At 42.7% G+C, this 14,092-nt stretch overlaps 1 protein-coding gene across 2 annotated transcripts in view; it reads right to left on the minus strand.

Moving 5' to 3' along the window:
• Window positions 1–14,092, minus strand: part of LOC135549595 (protein PALS2-like) — a 50,003-nt gene that overhangs the window by 24,175 nt on the left and 11,736 nt on the right. For both annotated transcript variants that reach the window (XM_064979703.1, XM_064979702.1), the window contains exon 2: window positions 6,737–6,805. The gene's annotated coding sequence lies outside the window, so the exon portion shown is untranslated. The remainder of the gene's footprint in view (window positions 1–6,736; window positions 6,806–14,092) is intronic.

Genomic DNA, 14,092 nt, shown 5'->3' on the forward strand with positions numbered 1-14,092 from the left:
TGTACTGTGAAGGGAGTAGTACACAGCATTGTACTAGATCTTCAGTTTCTTGGCAATTTCTCGCATGGAATAGCCTTCATTTCTCAGAACAAGAACAGACGGATGAGTTTCAGAAGAAAGTTATTTGTTTCTGGACATTTTGAGCCTGTAATCAAACCCACAAATGCTGATGCTCCAGACACTCAACTAGTTTAAAGAAGGACAGTTTTATTGCTTCTTTAATCAAAACAACAGTTTTCAGCTGTGCTAACATAATTGCAAAAGGGTTTTTCTAATGATCAATTAGCCTTTTAGAATGATAAACTTGGATTAGCTAACACAACGTGCCATTGGAACACAGGAGTGATGGTTTCTGATAATGGGCCTCTGTACGCCTATGTAGATATTCCATTAATAATCAGCTGTTTCCAGCTACAATAGTCATTTACAACATTTACAATGTCTACACTGTATTTCTGATCAATTTGATGTTATTTTCAAAAATGTTTTCTTTCAAAAACAAGGACATTTCTAAGTGACCCCACCGTTTGAACGGTAGTGTACATTTGCAAAAATGTCTAAAAACCAGTTTTTCTCTTTGTCATTATGGGGTATTGTGTGTAGATTGATAAGGGGAAAAACATATTGAATCAATTTTAGAATTAAGGCTGTAACATAACAAAAAGTGGAAAAAGTCAAGGGGTCTAAATACCTTCCAAATGCACTGTGTGTATAATAATATAGTAATATCCAGGCTTTATATAAATGGATCTCTGCCTGAATGTCATTGTAATTCATGGGGAGTATGAATTAGACCAGAACCATGGCATGATCTCAAGAGGTATTATTAAAACACACGCAGATACACACACACGCATACACATGCATACACGCGCATAACTTTTCATTGCATCAAGCATATGAAAAAGAGTGTACACACACACACACACACACACACACACACACACACACACACACACACACACACACACATGGTGAGAGAGGGTCATAATCCTAGGTGATCACCGGGAGGTGTGTGCCACAGAAACAGCTGACTAAGAAAGTGACAAGACGACAGTGTTGCCTGGAAATCATACACACACATGTACACACACAAAAAATATATGTTTATGTATTTATGTTACAGGCCTTGTGTAAGTCATGTCATTTTAATAAGGGGACAACTGTAAACACCTTTGGATTAGAAATAGTTCAAAAGTATCTTTCCCCTGGAGAGTAATGAATGGCTGGCAACCACAAATATCACCCCTCAGAGCTAAACTATATCTATCTGGCAACCACAAATATCACCCCTCAGAGCTAAACTATATCTATCTGGCAACCACAAATATCACCCCTCAGAGCTAAACTATATCTATCTGGCAACCACAAATATCACCCCTCATAGCTAAACTATACCTATCTGGCAACCACATATATCACCCCTCACAGCTAAACCATATCTATCTGGCAACCACAAATATCCCCCCTCACAGGTAAACTATAACTATCTGGCAACCACAAATATCACCCCTCACAGCTCAACTATATCTATCTGGCAACCACAAATATCACCCCTCACAGCTCAACTATATCTATCTGGCAACCACAAATATCACCCCTCACAGCTCAACTATATCTATCTGGCAACCACATATATCACCCCTCACAGCTAAACTATATCTATCTGGCAACCACATATATCACCCCCCACAGCTAAACTATATCTATCTGGCAACCACATATATCACCCCTCACAGCTAAACTCTATCTATCTGGCAACCACATATATCACCCCTCACAGCTAAACTATACCTATCTGGCGACCACATATATCACCCCTCACAGCTAAACTAAACCTATCTGGCAACCACAAATATCACCCCTCACAGCTCAACTATATCTATCTGGCAACCACAAATATCACCCCTCACAGCTCAACTATATCTATCTGGCAACCACATATATCACCCCTCACAGCTAAACTATATCTATCTGGCAACCACATATATCACCCCCCACAGCTAAACTATATCTATCTGGCAACCACATATATCACCCCTCACAGCTAAACTATATCTATCTGGCAACCACATATATCACCCCTCACAGCTAAACTATACCTATCTGGCGACCACATATATCACCCCTCACAGCTAAACTATACCTATCTGGCAACCACATATATCACCCCTCACAGCTAAACTATACCTATCTGGCAACCACATATATCCTCCCTCACAGCTAAACTAAACCTATCTGGCAACCACATATATCACCCCTCACAGCTAAACTATATATATCTGGCAACCACATATATCACCCCTCACAGCTAAACTATACCTATCTGGCAACCACATATATCACCCCTCACAGCTAAACTATATCTATCTGGTAACAACATTCTTCCACAGTATCAATATCTGCAACTGAGAATCTCACCTCCGGATGTGTCGGCTCCCTCTGTGGGCTCAGCAGCCGCCCCCTCCCCGGCCGCCCCCTCCCCGGCCGACCCATCTCCTGTCTCGCCTTGCTCTCCCGTCCCGGCTGCATCCGGAGGGGACTCCACTGCTACCTCCACCCCGTTGGGACAGGCGTCCTCCATAGCCAGGACCATGAACGCTCTTCGACCGCTCCTCGACCACAGCTATGCTAACCTAACCACAAGTCAACCACCACCACTAAATGATAGTTGGTCTAAAACTGTCTCCTCTGCCCTTAACCTTCAGTCTACTGCACAATGATCAACAATCTCTACCCTTCAGTCTACTACACAATGATCAACAATCTCTACCCTTCAGTCTACTACACAATGTCAACAGTCTCTACCCTTCAGTCTACTACACAATGATCAACAGTCTCTACCCTTCAGTCTACTACACAATGATCAACAGTCTCTACCCTTCAGTCTACTACACAATGTCAACAGTCTCTACCCTTCAGTCTACTGCACAATGATCAACAGTCTCTACCCTTCAGTCTACTACACAATGATCAACAGTCTCTACCCTTCAGTCTACTACACAATGATCAACAGTCTCTACCCTTCAGTCTACTACACAATGATCAACAGTCTCTACCCTTCAGTCTACTACACAATTATCAACAGTCTCTACCCTTCAGTCTACTACACAATTATCAACAGTCTCTACCCTTCAGTCTACTACACAATTATCAACAGTCTCTACCCTTCAGTCTACTACACAATTATCAACAGTCTCTACCCTTCAGTCTACTACACAATTATCAACAGTCTCTACCCTCAAAGAAAAGGAAGGGAGGGAGATAAAGAAAGATGCAGAAGAGATTAAGGACTGAGAAAGAGAAAGACTGAGAGAAACGATAGAAAAGCAATTTAACAGAGATAGAAGGTGAAAACAGAGATAGGAGATGAAAAACAGAGATAGAAGATGAAAAACAGAGATAGGAGATGAAAAACAGAGAGAAGATAAAAACAGAGATAGGAGATGAAAGACAGAGATAGGAGATGAAAGAAATAGAACTAGAATGAAATAAAGAGGAGAGAGACACTAAGGACAGAGAGAGATCGAGAGAGATGGAGGCAGATAGCTTGCTCACACAGATGTGGACACAGATTCAGTTGTTCTCAATCCCCTCCCTCAACACTCCCTTTAATACCTCACCCCCACCACACACACACACACACACACAAACAAACACACACCCTCCTAGCCCCTCCTTACACCAAATCCCCTCCTGCTGTTGAGGGTTTGTTTGAGTTCACATGCAATCATTAACATTTTTCCGGACTCTTTCGGTTACCCTTCGAAACTCCTCTCCCTTTCTACAGGTGACTGATACTGACACAAACTGATCTTAGATCTGTGTCTAGGGGACATGTTCAGTCCATCTACATTCTACACAATTAGGTGGTCCTCCTGTAAGCCCTTCCCCTTCTCTCCCAATGCCCCTCCCCCTCTCACACAGCTGTAGATTAAGAGGATATGATCTGCAGTCCCTAATCCACTCCGCCCCCCTTCACCACCCATATCCCTCCCTCTTCCCAGTAAGCCCCACCCCCTCCCTATTCCCAGTCAGCCCCAACTTCATCCATAGCAAATCTGAGCAGGATTTTAATCCTACTGCAAAAACACAGGATTACAGAATCTACTCTGGATTCTCTCTTCCTCTCTCTCTCAGTTCTCAAAGTGCAGTACTCTCTATCACTGCGGTAGATCTCCAAAAGATGGTGTCTGATATATGCACTCAATAAAAACATATATATTATTAGGAATTAAGAACAAATTCTTATTTACAATGACGGCCTACCAAGAGGAACAGCGATGTCTAAACATTAGAAGGTGTGCTCACAAATAGCGTTATACCAATGTTATATCAGCATTATATTAGCAATAAACAGGTGTTTGGACTGGCATAGAGTGTACCAGTGTTAATAGCAGATACAGGGGATCTCTTCCTCGACCTGTAATCATGGTTGTGACTGGGTTGTCAGAGTGGAACTGTAGAGACAATGATACAGTCAGAGAGTGGTAGTAGCCAGGGGCAACACATGGCTACAGTCAGATAGTGGTAGTAGCCAGAGAGAAAACAAGGCTACAGTCAGAGAGTGGTGGTAGCTAGGAGCACACAAGGATAGAGTCAGAGAGTGGTAGTAGCCAGGGGCAACACAAGGCTACAGTCAGATAGTGGTAGTAGCCAGGGGCAACACAAGGCTACAGTCAGATAGCGGTAGTAGCCAGGGGCAACACAAGGCTACAGTCAGATAGTGGTAGTAGCCAGGGGCAACACAAGGCTACAGTCAGATAGTGGTAGTAGCTAGGGGCAACACAAGGATAGAGTCAGAGAGTGGTGGTAGCTAGGAGCACACAAGGATAGAGTCAGATAGTGGTAGTAGCCAGGGGGAAAACAAGGCTACAGTCAGATAGTGGTAGTAGCCAGGGGCAACACAAGGCTACAGTCAGATAGTGGTAGTAGCCAGGGGCAACACAAGGCTACAGTCAGATAGTGGTAGCAGCCAGGGGCAACACAAGGCTATAGTCAGATAGTGGTAGTAGCCAGAGGCAACACAAGGACACAGTCAGATAGTGGTAGTAGCCAGGGGCAACACAAGGCTACAGTCAGATAGTGGTAGTAGCCAGGGAAAAAACAAGGATAAAGTCAGATAGTGGTAGTAGCCAGGGGCAACACATGGCTACAGTCAGATAGTGGTAGTAGCCAGAGAGAAAACAAGGCTACAGTCAGAGAGTGGTGGTAGCTAGGAGCACACAAGGATAGAGTCAGAGAGTGGTAGTAGCCAGGGGCAACACAAGGCTACAGTCAGATAGTGGTAGTAGCCAGGGGCAACACAAGGCTACAGTCAGATAGCGGTAGTAGCCAGGGGCAACACAAGGCTACAGTCAGATAGTGGTAGTAGCCAGGGGCAACACAAGGACACAGTCAGATAGTGGTAGTAGCCAGGGGGAAAACAAGGCTACAGTCAGATAGTGGTAGTAGCCAGGGGCAACACAAGGCTACGGTCAGATAGTGGTAGTAGCCAGGGGCAACACAAGGACACAGTCAGATAGTGGTAGTAGCCAGGGGCAACACAAGGACACAGTCAGATAGTGGTAGTAGCCAGGGGAAAAACAAGGATAAAGTCAGATAGTGGTGGTAGCCAGGGGCAACACAAGGCTAAAGTCAGATAGTGGTAGTAGCCAGGGGCAAAATAAGGATAAAGTCAGATAGTGGTAGTAGCCAGGGGCAACACATGGCTACAGTCAGATAGTGGTAGTAGCCAGAGAAAAAACAAGGCTACAGTCAGATAGTGGTAGTAGCTAGGAGCACACAAGGATAGAGTCAGAGAGTGGTAGTAGCCAGGGGCAGCACAAGGCTACAGTCAGATAGTGGTAGTAGCCAGGGGCAACACAAGGCTACAGTCAGATAGCGGTAGTAGCCAGGGGCAACACAAGGCTACAGTCAGATAGTGGTAGTAGCCAGGGGCAACACAAGGATAGAGTCAGAGAGTGGTGGTAGCTAGGAGCACACAAGGATAGAGTCAGATAGTGGTAGTAGCCAGGGGCAACACAAGGCTACAGTCAGATGGTGGTAGTAGCCGGGGGCAACACAAGGATACAGTCAGATAGTGGTAGTAGCCAGGGGCAACACAAGGCTACAGTCAGATAATGGTAGTAGCCAGGGGCAACACAAGGCTACAGTCAGATAGTGGTAGTAGCCAGGGGCAACACAAGGATAGAGTCAGAGAGTGGTGGTAGCTAGGAGCACACAAGGATAGAGTCAGATAGTGGTAGTAGCCAGGGGCAACACAAGGCTACAGTCAGATGGTGGTAGTAGCCGGGGGCAACACAAGGATACAGTCAGATAGTGGTAGTAGCCAGGGGCAACACAAGGCTACAGTCAGATAATGGTAGTAGCCAGGGGCAACACAAGGCTCAAGTCAGATAGTGGTAGTAGCCAAGGGCAACACAAGGCTACAGTCAGATAGTGGTAGTAGCCAGGGGCAATACCGGCTTAACACTCCTGGCACATTCAGTACATTACACCCACACAAACGCTTGTTTATATACAATCAGACATCCTCTATAGTTATCACTCTCACACACACACAAACACACAGATGCTTTTAAACATGGAAAGTGCATTCAAATAAACATGCATTTAAGACACACCCACACATTCTCATAGCCTAAACACAAACACATATAATACACACTTACAGAAAGCAAAGGACTTATAATGACACCTGTAGGATAAAGATGAGGACAGGTGGTGATCTTACCTGTGTCTGACAGTTAACCCCAACCCTCCCTGTCCTTCTACAATCTACTCATCCGTCAACCCTGAAAACCTATAGGAGAGGGAGAAAGAGGGAAAAACGGAGAGAGAGGGAGAAAGAGGGACAGTGGAGAGAGAAAGAGAGAGGGGGAAAGAGAGCGAGAGAGAGAGAGAGACAGAACACAGTCATGAGACAATGCTTATGACCAGGGTAGGCCTGGGAGGTATACAATATTTTACGATATACCAGTATTGATGCAAGGTCCCGTTTGGGTTTTAGCTTTACCTTCTATAACGGTATTTGAATGTTTGTTTTGCTAAATGTAATACGCTGTGTGTAACATCCATTCTTAAAGTTTACTTCACCACTTGAGTCATCTCTCTCCGTTCTCTCTCTTTCTCTCCCCATGCCACTTTCCACACAGACCTAGCCCCACCCCTGTCACTCAAGGAGCGCATTTGTTGTTCCTTGAGCACGAGACACTTCAAATCTGCATGGTCAATGCAGCACATGGAGACACTTCAATCTGCATGGTCAATGCAACACATGGAGACCCTTCAATCTGCATGGTCAATGCAGCACATGGAGACACTTCTGTTCAATCTGCATGGTCAATGCAGCACATGGAGACACTTCAATCTGCATGGTCAATGCAGCACATGGAGACACTTCTGTTCAATCTGCATGGTCAATGCAGCACATGGAGACACTTCTGTTCAATCTGCATGGTCAATGCAGCACATGGAGACACTTCAATCTGCGTGGTCAATGCAGCACATGGAGACACTTCTGTTCAATGTGCATGGTCAATGCAGGACATGGAGACACTGCGGTTCAATCTGCATGGTCAATGCAGCACATGGAGACACTTCTGTTCAATCTGCATGGTCAATGCAGGACATGGAGACACTGCGGTTCAATCTGCATGGTCAATGCAGCACATGGAGACACTTCTGTTCAATCTGCATGGTCAATGCAGGACATGGAGACACTGCGGTTCAATCTGCATGGTCAATGCAGCACATGGAGACACTGCGGTTCAATCTGCATGGTCAATGCAGCACATGAAACAATGTTGATGACAACAAGGCTGTTTTCACTTTGCTTGTTAATATAAATCCACTCGTGTTTGTCTTTTCTTAGTAAGTTGGGCCTAAATCTTGTTAGCCGCTAATCACTAATGCTAATCGCTAGCTAGCTAATACATGTACTAGCAAACATAACTAGCTATACAGCCTGATAATACCAGTAATGGTGTAGACCTACAGTACCAGTTTGGACACCCCCACTCATTCAAGGTTTTTTTACATTATAGAATAATAGTGAAGACATCAAACTATGAAATAACACATATGGAATCATGTAGTAACCAAAAAACTGTTAAACAAATCAAAATCAATTTTATATTTGAGATTCTTCAAAGTAGCCACCCTTTGCCTTGATGACAGCTTTGCACACTCTTGGCATTCTCTCAACCAGCTTCATGAGGTAGTCACCTGGAATGCATTTCAATTAACAGGTGTGCCTTGTTAAAAGTGAACATGTGGAATTTCTTTCCTTTCTTATTTCGTTTGAGCATAAAATAGTTAATTTTAACTATAGAATTAGAAAAATCGTTCTATTTCATTCTAAGTCAAACAGCAAATGCAACAGTTGGTAGAAGAATTAGGCCTAGATTGTTTGCCCATATTGTGCAGCCCTACGTGGCAGTGTGGAAATGATCTCAAATTAGTGTAGGAAATATAGAAATGAATGAAAATGATTTGGGGTTGAAGTTGAATTGAAAAGTATAAAACAATCAGAATGGAGAAAGACCCACTGACATAATTTAGAATGTATGTTTTCCACCCTGGGGTCACACTCTACCCATAAAGCAAATGTACAACTTTTATTATTTAAAAACATAAAATACCGTTATACCGTCAAATTTTTTCTAAATACTGTGATATGATATTTTTGCCATTTCCCCCAGCCCTAGATCAGGGGTTTACACAATCTGTATCTGACACACCTTCTCTCTCACACTCTTGCTCCCTCTCTCTCTATTCGCTCTCTCTCTTTCTCTGGAGGGTCATCTCATTCTTGTCCAGAGGAGACCAGACAAGGACAATGATCCCAGGTACTGATGGGGTCCATCGTTCCTTCAGCACGACTCTGAGGGCTATTGTGTCCACAGTCACTGAAGGATGTTGCTTACATCATCAGCCTGAATGGCAATTCATCAGAATGTAAATGTCCTCTATTATTTGAGAATAACAGGGAGGGTTATGCATTCAGCCTTACCCTAATCCTTCTCTTCTTCTATTCCTGCTCTCCTGCATCCTCCCTTCCCTCTAACCTCCTCCCTTCATCCCAGGTCCATTGAGAGAGTGGTAAACAGTAGCTTATTCATAAACGCTACAGGTCAGTAGCACTAAGCCCGATCCCTCCATCCCACGCAGGCAGCTCTGAATAACTCTGATGAGATGAAATGGGTTAGCAGACGAAGTCATCAAACAATTAAAATAATCACCCACTGCTTAGGTCTTAGCCATGGCAGCAAGTCTTAAGATTAGGGTTGCAAAATTCCGGTAACCTTCCGAATTTCCCAGGTTTTCCATAGAAATCTGGGTTGGAGGATTCCGGATTTTCTGCTTATTTCATCCCAATTCCAGAAATCTTCCAACCGGGACTTTGGGAAAGTTACTGGAATTTTCCAACCCTATCCAAGATGACCAAGGAGGTCAAACCCTACTGATGACCTTTGACCTTCAGCTCCAATCTGGACCACTGTGTCACAATATGGTCAAACAAGTACTGCCACCATAGAATTACAGCTAGTAAAGTCTTAGTCAGCGTCCCAAATGGCATCCTATTCCCTATATAGTCTACTACCTTTGTACAAAAAGTAGTACACTATATAGGGGAAAAGTAGTGCACTATATAGGGGAAAAGTAGTGCACTATATAAGGGAAAAGTAGTGCACTATATAAGGGAAAAGTAGTGCACTATATAAGGGAAAAGTAGTGCACTATATAAGGGAAAAGTAGTACACTATATAAGGGAAAGTAGGGCACGATATAGGGGAAAGGTAGTACACTATATAAGGGAAAAGTAGTGCACTATATAAGGGAAAAGTAGGGCACGATATAGGGGAAAGGTATTGCACTATATAAGGGAAAAGTAGTGCACTATATAGGGGAAAGGTAGTGCACTATATAGGGGAAAGGTAGTACGTAGTGCACTATATAGGGGAAAAGTAGTACACTATATAAGGGAAAAGTAGTGCACTATATAGGGGAAAGGTAGTGCACTATATAAGGGAAAAGTAGTGCACTATATAGGGGAAAGGTAGTGCACTATATAGGGGAAAGGTAGTGCACTATATAGGGGAAAGGTAGTGCACTATATAGGGGAAAAGTAGTACACTATATAAGGGAAAGTAGGGCACGATATAGGGGAAAGGTAGTGCACTATATAAGGGAAAAGTAGTGCACTATATAGGGGAAAGGTAGTGCACTATATAGGGGAAAGGTAGTACACTATATAAGGGAAAAGTAGTGCACTATATAAGGGAAAAGTAGTGCACTATATAAGGGAAAGTAGTGCACTATATAGGGGAAAAGTAGTACACTATATAAGGGAAAAGTAGTACACTATATAAGGGAAAAGTAGTACACTATATAGGGGAAAAGTAGTAAATCAAATCAAATGTATTTATAAAGACCTTCTTACATCAGCTGATATCCCAAAGTGCTGTACAGAAACACAGCCTAAAACCCCAAACATCAAGCAATGCAGGTGTAGAAGCACGGTGGCTAGGAAAAACTACCTAGAAAGACTATGAGGGGTGGCCAGTCCTCTTCTGGCTATGCCGGGTGGAGATTATAACAGAACATGGCCAAGATGTTCAAATGTTCATAGATGACCAGCAGGGTCAAATAATAATAATTAGTACACTATATAAGGGAAAAGTAGTGCACTATATAAGGGAAAAGTAGTGCACTATATAAGGGAAATTAGCGCACTATATGGGGGAAAGGGTGCCAGTTGGGACACATTTAACAGTTTTTAAAAATCACTTTGGCACAAATTTCAGAACCTTGTGGTCATTTTTCAAAACTCTAGACGGTCGTCACTTGTAACACAGGCTGTCCAATGTTCAGAACATTGCATTGTGCATTCATATCTTTAAAGAAACCTTGCACTTGCAGCATCATTGGTTCAAATAACTCATTTATCATGAAATACCATAGGAACAGTCATTTAGATCATCCACACACCGATAGTTTCACTGTGTCGTTGTTCGTACAATCATTAAATATTGTAGTACAAAATATGTGATACATGTTTCATTATGCAACTATACGTAAATACATCATTGTAAAATAACTAGTAGAGAGAATACTACAGACACAGTGGAATCATTGAACAAAATATGACATTTATTGATGAAATACAATAAAATCACAACAGGTTTATTTGAATCAAAGCAAAAATAATTAGCAACAAAAAAATAAAAAACAGTTAAAGGTCAAGTGCAGTGTTCCACTCCTGGCTTACTGTAAAACATCACTGCAGTGTTCCTCACCTGGCTTACTGTAAAACATCACTGCATGGTTCCACACCTGGCTTACTGTAAAACATCACTGCAGTGTTCCACACCTGGCTTACTGTAAAACATCACTGCAATGTTCCACACCTGGCTTACTGTAAAACCTCACTGCAGTGTTCCACACCTGGCTTACTGTAAAACATCACTGCAGTGTTCCACACCTGGCTTACTGTAAAACATTACTGCAGTGTTCCTCACCTGGCTTACTGTAAAAAGCAAAACAAAAGATTGATTACTGTACTTCTATATTTCCCTCAACCCTGTCTTGTGGATTTGGCCACAGGTTCTCATCCACATCACAATGGATGTTTTCATTAGCCAAACATCTTGGGAAGTATCTTGTTCGTGAGGGTGCCTATCATATACCTCCCACTTCCATGTGGAGAACAAATCCTCAATTGGGTTAAGGTCGGGTTAAGGAAAGGAGAGTTTGGGGGTAAGTACAGGGTGGTAAATTATGGATGGGCCTGAAACCATGCTTGCACCATTTGAGCAAGGTGGAACCTGACATTATCCCACACAATGACATAGGTCATGTCATCAGCTCTAGAGACCTGATTTAGCTCATCAAAGACGGTTACATTCAAACAGCGAATCATGTGGCTGCCTGCAACTCAATATATAGAGTATATAGAGTAGAGAGCTGTAGATGTTGTTCGACCAAACATTAGAATGGACAAGATGCGTAATATAAGCAACTTTGACCGTGGTATGATTGTTGATGCTTCACATGGTGATTCCAGCATCTCAGAAACAGCTGCCCTCCTGGCATTTCTACGCACTACAGTCTCTAGAGTTTACAGAGATTGGTGCGATAAACAAAACACATTCAGTGATCGGCAGTTCTGTGGACAAAAACAACTTGTTAATGAGAGAGGTCAGAGGAGAATGTCCAGACTCATTCAAGCTAACAGAAAGGCCACAAATTCTCAAATAACAGCTCTTTAAAACAGTGGTGTGCAGAAGGGCATCTCTTAACGTACAACCCCGTGAATAATTCAGGTTGTTGTGGATGCAAAAGGGGGTCCTACCCAGTACTAGATAGTTGTACCTAATAAATGTCAAATCTGAAAACATGGTCTGGAAAAGTAGTACATAGGACCATAGAGACAGTGATAAAGAATGATGATGAAATATTACATCCATAGATAATGTAGTCCAATTGGTTCATATTCCACGGTAATTAGTGTCAATGGATCTCGTTATCCTGAAACTTTCATGATCTAAACATGGAATATTGTTTGTCAGTTTCCATAAAACTATGCATTAAGAGTAACGCAACAGTTACTTATCATTTTGATCAGTTGTATCAGTTGATAGTTAGATCATTGTAATGAAGTGAATAGACAGTCAACTCAGATGTAATGTGTGAATTGCATTTTGAAATGGTAATACATTGATGTTATGTTGTGTCATTTTAAACAGGTTATTTTAGTTCAATGAACAAATTATTAGCTTTATGTGTATTGTATCCAAGCAATTGGAAAAAAGTTGTTAGAGTTTTGAAAAATTAGCATTTTGATCATTGGTTGTGAGTTTTGTGTGTAGAGTTTTGAAAAATTACACCAAGGTTCCGAAATTAGTGCCAAAGTGATTGTAAAAAAACTGCAACAGCCTCATTATCCTCCACATACAACACCCGTTCTGCCAGTCACATTCTGTTAAAGGTCCTCAAAGCACACACATCCCTGGGTCGCTCCTCTTTTCAGTTCGCTGCAGCTAGCGACTGGAACGAGCTGCAACAAACACTCAAACTGAACAGTTTTATCTAAATCTCTACATTCAAAGACTCAGTCATGGACACTCTTACTGACAGTTGTGACTGCTTTGTGTGATGTATTGTTGTCTCTACCTTCTTGACCTCTGTGCTGTTGACTGTGTCCAATAATGTTTGTACCATGTTTTGTGCTACTACCATGTTGTGTTGCTACCACATTGTTGTCATGTTGTGTTGCTACCACGTTGTTGTCATGTTGTGTTGCTACCATGCTGTGTTGTCATGTGTTGCTGCCTTGCTATGGTGTTGTCTTAGGTCTCTCTTTATGTAGTCTTGTCTCTCTTGTCGTGATGTGTGTTTTGTCCTATGTTTCTGATGTATTTTAATCCCAGCCCCCGTCTCCGTGGGAGGTGGTTTGCCTTTTGGTAGGCCGTCATTGTGAATATGAATTTGTTCATAACTGACTTGCCTAGTTAAATAAAGGTTAATAATAAATAATAAATAAAAATAAATAAAGATGTGGCTCGTTAAGGGCTGGGGGTTGTGATAAAAACTGTGTGTGTGTGTGTGTGGGCTGGGGGTTGTGATAAACTGTGTGTGTGTGTGTGTGTGTGTTTGTGGGCTGGGGGTTGTGCTAAACTGTGTGTGTGTGTGTGTGTGCTGGGGTTGTGATAAACTGTGTGTGTGTGTGTGTGTGTGTGTGTGTGTGTGTGTGTGTGTGTGTGTGTGTGTGTGTGTGTGTGTGTGTGTGTGTGTGTGTGTGGGTGGGCTGGGGGTTGTGATAAACTGTGTGTGTGTGTGTGTGTGTGTGTGGGGGGGGGTGTGCTGAGGGTTGTGATAAACTGTGTGTGTGTGCTGGGGGTTGTGATAAACTGTGTGTGTGTGTGTGTTTGCTGGGGGTTGTGATAAACTGTGTGTGTGTGTGTGTGTGTGTGCTGGGGGTTGTGATAAACTGTGTGTGTGTGTGTGTGCTGGGGGTTGTGATAAACTGTGTGTGTGTGTGTGCTGGGGGTTGTGATAAACTGTGTGTGTGTGTGTGTGTGTGTGC

Source organism: Oncorhynchus masou, chromosome 12, assembly GCF_036934945.1.
Source record: "Oncorhynchus masou masou isolate Uvic2021 chromosome 12, UVic_Omas_1.1, whole genome shotgun sequence".
Lineage (NCBI taxonomy): Eukaryota > Metazoa > Chordata > Actinopteri > Salmoniformes > Salmonidae > Oncorhynchus > Oncorhynchus masou.